We start from the raw sequence: 8,463 nt of genomic DNA, 5'->3' as shown, positions 1-8,463 counted from the left end.
ACCCTCCCCTGTTCGTGCTGTGTCTCTCTCTGTCTCAAAAATAAATAAACGTTAAAAAAAAAAAAAAAGAACACCCATGACCCTGTGGGACTCGAGTGGACAAACTGGTAAATTTCAAAACCTGGGCATCTTTGTGCCCTTGCTTTAGGTATTTTAAGTACACTGTATTAAAGAGGGTCATTGGTTCCAAGGTGTTCCTTTACGTTTTGATAAATAAATGTTCTGAGGACCGCCTATGGGGAAGTCTTCCCTCGCATAATAAGGTTGGATGCAAACGTCTGCCCTGTAGCAGATCTTTTGTGCGGTTTTTTTTTTTTTTAGGTTTTGTTTTGCTTTGAAGTCTTTTCTTTTGTTTTTTTTTGTTGTTGTTGTTGTTGTTTTTGTGTGTTTTTGTTTTTTTATGCCCACTCTGTGTTAGCTTCCTCCGACTCCCAGCCTGGGCTCGGCAGGCTGTAGGACGAGGAGAGGGTGGTGCGTGTCGGGCTACAGTTCTGAATGCTCCGGGGCTAAGATTTCTTATGAAAACCGGCAGCTTTTTTGTTCTTCCTCGGCCTTTTCTCATACACGGCCAGGTCTCTCTCTGGGTAGCTGCGCCCGCCATGGCTGCGGCTGTCCCGGGCTAAATTTTATGCCGCTGACAAGTGCCACTGAAGTGCCATCGGTGGCACAGAGTCAGTGGGAGTTGTGTGTATGTAAGCACAGGCCGACTTTGGCCCGCTGAGTGTAATAGCATATCTGCCTTGGGAGATTATGGGGATGATATGGGCGAGGCGTAATGGAGAGGGCAGTCTGTGTACAAATTTCAAATGACTTGCTACACCCCTCCAGGATGGTTGCTGTCAGGAGTATTAGCACTTTAGACACACAACAACTGCGTATCATATTACCGGTGGCCCCTGCTCCCACAGAGTGGCTCCTCCCACATCTCCCAGAAGGTAATTGCTTCGGGGGTACCTATTGAACACATACAAAGGAGAAAACACTGGCGAATTTTATGCTTTGAGTTCCACTGTCCTCATATAGAAGGAGGAAAACACTGACCCTGTTTAAATTAGCATGGATGGAAGTTCAAAGGGAATTACGGGGCAGGGTGGGGGGGGGGGGCGGGGAGGAAGGTGTCTCCGAACGATTTCAATTCGCCATCCAAGTAGGACCTGATGTCATATACCGAAGCTGAACCCAGGGGAGCGTTCTGTCGCTGTGCCCGTAAACCAAGACCTACCCTGATGTTGGTTGGCACTTTCGTTTCGGTGTTAGTGGAGAGGTAGGGGAATGCAGAAACTTCCAGGCCATGGATGATGTCTAAAAACATTTCATTTATTTTAGCATGGAGTTCTGAATGAGTCTGCCCAATGCTGGGGACTCTGCAAAAGTTGAAACCACGTGCGGATCTGACCAAGGGACGCTAGCAGTCTTTGGTTGAGCTCCTTCCTGCGCTAAAAATAGACAGTGTCTCCTCTCAGCTTGGTACAAGCAAATTAAGCAGAGCCTTTCTTTTTTTTTTTTTTTTTTTTGCCTGAGTTGAGACCGGGGACTGGATCTAAGTGTGTATGTGACTTTTCTGGCCTTCCATGCTAAATGGAGGCATAACAGATTAACATCAATAAAGACAACAGTGACATGGATGATCCTTCACGGAAAAATTAGCAGCAAAATCACCACCATGATGATGGTCTGAGGTTGAATGCGCTTATCCAACCTGTTTCCCGCGTCAAGATCTTTCTTATAGTAACACTGAAAATCTGTTAGTGTTAGAGGCCATCGCGTTGATTATACTCCCTGCTTGCATCAGTGTCTAAAACGCTGCAGCACCTCTGTTGTCCATTTACCCAATACATTAGCCCCAAATATATTCCAGGCACAGTACAAGTCTCTGGAGATACAGCTATACGTAGTCCCCGTCCTTAGGGATCTTGTCTTGATTTACTCTCTTTACACGATAAATAGTGCATGTTAGGTGCCTTTCGCTTTACCATAGGTGATAGTTACATTATCATCTCCGTTTACAGATGAGGAAACCAAGGCACAGACAGGTTAAAGCCACATGCCCCAGGTCACACATCTGGTGTATCAGGAGACTCAGGATTTAAACCCAGGCAAATCTACTTCCAGAGACCCTACCATTAATCACTGCTTTTGAGCCTATGGAAGAAATAAACCTGTAACTCTCTTCAGTATAATTACCAGGGGCATCAAAGATCCTAGTAACTCCAGAAACCCAGGATTCTGCAATATTTACATCGATACCTGGGCAACACTTTGTAAAAGAGGAGCACTTTGGCTGGCTCGTTTGGTAGAGCATGCGACTCTAAATCTTGGGGTTGTGAGCTCAAGCCCCACGTTGGGGGTGGAGCTAACTCAAAAAAAAAAAAATAAAAGTGGGAGTCAATTTGTAAAGGAACAAAAGATGAGAGAGACAGACTCTGTAAGCTACCAAAAAGCCAAGTCAAAATGCAATTTAATGGGGATAAACATGAGACGTTCTTAAATGCAATAAATCCCCTGTACAAGCCCTAGATGGCTGAGATCTGACTCCTGGGATGGGGGCTCCTCCCTGGCTCACGGCTCTGTGTAAAGCCAGTCACAGGACCTAGTGGACGGCACTGGTCGGGAGATGTCTAAGTATTTTATTTGTTTCCGGACACTTAAGAGAATCTGGCAAACCAAAGCCAACCGAAGAAGACCAAACCTCCGAGTCCGGGTCATATGTGGGAAGCAGAGAATTTCGCCAATAAAACAAAAGCGGTGGGGTACCTGGGTGACTCAGTCTGTGAATCACCCAACTCCGGATTTTGGCCCCGGTTATGATCTCACGGTCGTGGGATTGAGCCCCACATCAGCCTCCTTGCTGAGCATGGAGACTGCTCAAAATTCTGTCTCCCTCACTCTCTGCCCCTCTCCTTCACTCGCATGCTCTCTCTCTCTCTCTCTCTCTCTGTCAAAATACATAAATAAACATTTTTTTTTCAGTGGTGATTTTGAGATGGTGGGGAAAGGGCAAGTTGTCTTCAAGTGTTTGAGGGTCTGTCATATGATAGAGGAACGAGGTCAAGTTGTATAGCTTCTGAAGACAGAATCCAACCCAGCAGAAAGATACTCCAGAGACATGAATTTTTGCTTCCATAAAAGGAACAAAAATTTCTAAAAACAAAGCTCCCAACAGCGGTAGCCTTGAAGAGAGTCAACCCTGCCCCTCCCATCTCCTGGGCGGCTGGCCTTGACCAGTCTGGCAGCCTTCGCCCAGACCATCACACCTTTATGTCAGCCTGACCATCTGCCCATCTCCAGACCTCTGGCCTCGGCGAAAAGTTGGACCGGTGTCCTCCAAGCTTCCTTCAAAGGAAAAGACGCCATGACTTCTTGATTCCATTACAAAGCCTTGAATTCCAAAGCATTTTTTTAAAACCAGTTACCCCTGCTTTATAGATGAAGAAATATCGCAGGACTGAGTAACCAATGGAATCAGGGACAGATAAAATCTCCCCTTTCATACCTAGATTCCTGCTCACACTTGAATAACTATTTCTACACAACCAACCTTAGCATTGTTCCAGAGCAACTTAGCCCTAACCTTATTCTAGAAAATTGGTCTGGTCCCCCGTGGCCACTAGATCATTTAGCTGAGAGCTTACTATCATTTCTCAGTTAATTTGTGAGTTAATTGTATGTGTCAGGAGGCTCTGACACTGCAGAAAGTGGTAAATTATTGAGATAAACCAGGGTCAGGAAAATCCCTGTTGTTTGTTGATCAGTTTTTATCAGAAAAATATGGTTGACATGGGAGGGGACTGGAAGGGCACCAAATAGGAGTTGCCTCCGAAGACAGCCTCCACTAAGTGGACACTTGATTCTTGAGTGAGGAAAATGCTTTGGACACCAAGATGCCCGTAACACTCCACCACCACCACGTCAATCACGTTTTCATCTAAATAACTATCCAACCTATAGTACTTTCTTTTTTAATGCTAGTTTGAAATTTTTTGTAATGTTTATTTATTTTTGAGAGAGAGACAGAGTGCAAGCAGGGGAGAGGCCGAGAGAGAGGGAGACACAGAATCCGAAGCAGGCTCCAGGCTCCGAGCTGTCAGCACAGAGCCCGACGCGGGGCTCGAACCCACGAACGGAGAGATCGTGACCTGAGCTGACCTTGGACGCTTAACCCACTGAGCCACCCAGGTGCTCCCCCTCCCTATAGAACTTTGAAAAGAAGAGCTCAGTCCCTGCCTGGGACATTTCCAATGGTCTAAATGTGGTACTGAGAGCGGTTAGATCATAAGTCTCTGAGCACATACGCATTACGGCTATCGGCAAAATAACGGCTTGTCTTTTTCACACCGCTGCGTTTGGCAGGCCTGTGCCCCCCATTTCTCCTCCTTGCTGTTTGACCTTTGTGGTTCCCTTCCCCCGGCAAGGTCAAGCCCTTAACATCAGGATTATGTTAAAAGAAGGACGAAAATTTTCAAAAAACTTCTGGAATCATCGATCGGGTTTGCGCAAAGTGGGAACTGGTCCTCCTTTGGAAAGGGAGCAAACTGAGTCTCAAGCCCAAATGATTCAAATCCCTACCAGCTTCTGAGTTGGGGACCACACGGTGCCTCTTTGTTGCCCGCCATGGCTTGGCCACTATCTATGTCTGACTATGCTCAGCAGTGCAGGCTCGTGGCATGATTTCACACTCTATCATTTGTTACTGATTAATCCTCAGGACGTTGGCAAACGGGGCTAAACTGGAGTGCCGTGGGAATCAGGCAAAGGACGTCAGAGAGCTTTTATTTTTTTAACTTCCTCTGCGAAAATGATTTTGGAGGAGTAGCAAGCTGAAAAACCAGATCCTGACACATCATACCCAGTCGGACCCTCGTCTGGATAAGAGGATCCGGTGATAAAAGAACCCATGCTTTCACATGCAGGGATGTACGTGTTCAATGTCTTACCTAGAAGACAATACTCCGTTCCCCATCCACTTTACAGCCAACAGCAACAAGGCTTTTCTTTAATTTTATTTTAATGTTTATTTCTTTTGGGGGGGGGGGCATGAGCAGGGGAGGGGGAGAGGGAGACGGAGACACAGAATCCGAAGCAAGATCCAGATGCTGAGCCATCAGCCCAGAGCCCGAGGCAGGGCTCAAACCCACGAACCGTGAGATCATGACCTGAGCTGAAGTCAGACGCTTAACCAACTGAGCCCCCCCCCCCCCCCCAGGCGCCCCTCAACAAGCCTCTTCTCTCTGCTTTCTCCTACGCTGAGACACACGGGTCAAAAGAGAAGTCAAGTTAGGCCAAAATTGCTATAATTTTCAATCTCCAGTCTGTGGGCCAAAGCCAACGGGGTCTTGGCTGCAAAACGTAAACAGAGCATTGTTGCCTCTTAATCTGGGTAATTGGTCCCAAATGCTGTTGCCACTTTTCAGATCCGATGCTCTCCATACATTTTTACAGAACCTGGAACTTTTCTCCTTTGGCAGGGAAAAGTTTGGAGCGTGAGCTGTCTTCTCATCAGCGCTAACACTCCTATAAACAGCCAGGTGATTCCATTCGGGGGCCTGTAAACACAGGAGGCTTGGGCCTGCTTCGAGAGTTCCACTCCGTTTTCAAATGTTCATTCATCTATCACTTGCTCCCACACCCGAGCCGACTTCGGTGTGTTTACTTAACATGCACAAGCTCCTGCAAGAGCTGAGCAGACAGGGCCACCTCTCAGAGGATGCCAGCCAGAATTCAGGAGCCGGCCCATGTCTCACTCTGGCATAATGTGTTCTTATCGGGACGTTCCTTGAGGGTAATGCACCGTAATGAATTTGGCCGAAAACCAGTGGTTTTATGACATCATTTTCTGGGCAAAGCCCTAGGAAGGCTGTGTGAGAGAAGCCAGTGGGGTGTTCTGAGAAGAGACCGGGCTTTGGAACACTCAGGGGGACTGCAGGCTGTGTGAGCCCAGGCAGGCAACAGAACTTCTCTGAGCCTCGGTTGTCAGATCTATAAAGTGGGTGATAAATAGCTCGCAAACCCATCACAAGAATGAAATGAGAAGGTGAATATAAAAGTTACGGAGGCCTGCCACCTATTACGATGATACAAAGCAATTGTGGGGTTGTTTTTTTTTTTTTTTTAAGTTTTTAAAATGTATTTTGAGAGACACAGAGACGGTGCAAGTGGGGCAGGGGAAGAGAGAGAGGGAGAATCCCAAGCAGGCTTTGGGGCAGCTCAGAGCCCGACACAGGGCTTGAACTCACCAAAGCGCAAGATCATGACCTGAGCCCACATCAAGAGTGAGACGAGGGGCGCCTGGGTGGCGTAGTCGGTTAAGCGTCCGACTTCAGCCAGGTCACGATCTCGCGGTCCGTGAGTTCGAGCCCCGCGACGATCTCGCGGTCCGTGAGTTCGAGCCCCGCGTCAGGCTCTGGGCTGATGGTTCGGAGCCCGGAGCCTGCTTCCGATTCTGTGTCTCCCTCTCTCTCTGCCCCTCCCCCGTTCATGCTCTGTCTCTCTCTGTCCCAAAAATAAATAAAAAACGTTGAAAAAAAATTAAAAAAAAAAAAAAAAGGGTGAGACGATTAACCCACTGAGCTACCCAGGCACGGTTTTTAAGCCATAGTGTTTTAGCCTATCTTTAAGCCTCAACAACACAAGGCAGGGAAGAAAATCTGTCTTTCCTGTGAAATCTCTAGCTCGGGCTTCAGTATTCCAAGAAAACAGAGCTTGCATTATGGACCCGGCAAGACATTGACACAATCTGAATTCCCTTAATTTGCTTTTCTCGCAGACTTGCTGTTTTACCGATTTCCAATCTCCTTCATGACATTTTTAGGCCCTTCCTTTCTCCTGTAAATGTGTCTAGAATCCTGTTGAGTTCTACATTAACTGATGCTTCTCCAAGTTTGACTTAGTTTTTTTGTTTGTTTTCATCTTTCTTCCCCAATCTCTCACTGGGTCGTTCTTGTACTTTTTCTAAATTCCACTCCATTTATCTCTATCACCTTAGCATTAAGGTATTCTACATATGTAGCATTCCAAGTGCAAGCTCAGCAAAGGCTTATGGGAGATTTGGGATGTCAACTCCCTTCCCACTTCTGGGATAAGGTTAGACAAGAGGGAGCTTTCTCTCCTTTGGCTTTTCCCATTAAATTTACTACCGTTCTCAGTAGTTTAAGAACAGGAAAATGGGGCGCCTGGCTGATTCAGTCGGTTGAGCATCCAACTCTTGATTTCATCTCCGGCCATGATCTCACGGGTTCGTGAGTTCGAGCCCCGCATCAGGCTCTGCACTGACAGGGTGGAGCCTTCTTGGGATTCTCTCTCTCTCCCTTTCTCTCTGACCCTCCCTTACTTGACCTTGCTCCTTCTCACTCTCTCTCTCAGAATAAAAATAAGCATTTAAAAATTTTTAAACTAAAAACAGAAAGATCTCTCTCTCTCATTCCTAGTCTGTGGCGGTTTGTTTTCCAAACAACACCATAATTGTATTCCCTCTGTGGGGTCAGGAGGTGCTGAAGCGCAGAGATCCCAGGACCAGACGTTCTGGGGTTCAAATCCCCTTTCGGAACAATGTAACCTTGGGCGAGTTACGTAACTTCCCCGTGCCTGCTCTTTCTTATCAACAAAATGGAGATAATAGGGTTTGTCCGGTACTGTGATGGCAAACCGTGTTGGATCACCCTACATAAAGTGCTTCGACCGGTGCCTGATTATAGCAAGCACTCAAGAAATGTTGGTGAACGATATTCCATCTGGATCCTCCTTTTCAAACAATCCTATGTATGTTTCACTGTCAGTCCTTCCTCTGTCTCTCATACGCGGTCATCTTTCCACACACATTGAAAGTTTGCTTCAAATGCTATTCTTCCCCACTTCTGAAATTTACAGGAAATGTGAAGAAAAAAAAAAAGAGAGAGAGAGACAAACAGCAATGTCAAAACCATCTTCTGCTTCTCTTCCCCAGTGCATCATCTGTTCATCATTAGCTAAAGCGGGATGAAAGTTTCACTGTGAACCCACAACAGAACCCCAGTGTACCTAAAGTTAGTGAGTCTGGGTCAGGTTCAGGAAAACCTGGTTTGAATTTTAGGTGAACCTCCTTTCTACTCTCAAATGCCAGAAGAGGATTTATAGTTTCAGGTGGATAGCAAATGAAATTTGGTAAGTTCATCCGGGTTTTACTTAGGGTTTGTCATTTGAATGAACTCAAATTTCATGCAGCCTTAATCCTTATATTTATGGGTTTTCTGCCATATTCACCCCAGTTGATAAAAAAAAATTTTTTAATACAAATTGAGGCATGCTGTATGGTATTTGAGCAAACTGCAATATTATCGAAGGCATGCATTTCTTTGTCTTGATAATACAAAATTATAAGGAAAATATATTTGGGGTAACATGTGCTTGAAGGAGTCAAGCTATTTTGGCAAATATTTCTCTTTATAACATACTGTGTTTGTTGGCCATGAGATCCCAACCTGACCAGAT

The sequence above is a fragment of the Panthera uncia genome (assembly GCF_023721935.1).
Source record: "Panthera uncia isolate 11264 chromosome B3 unlocalized genomic scaffold, Puncia_PCG_1.0 HiC_scaffold_1, whole genome shotgun sequence".
Taxonomy (NCBI): Eukaryota; Metazoa; Chordata; class Mammalia; order Carnivora; family Felidae; genus Panthera; species Panthera uncia.
This window is presented reverse-complemented; position numbering follows the sequence as displayed.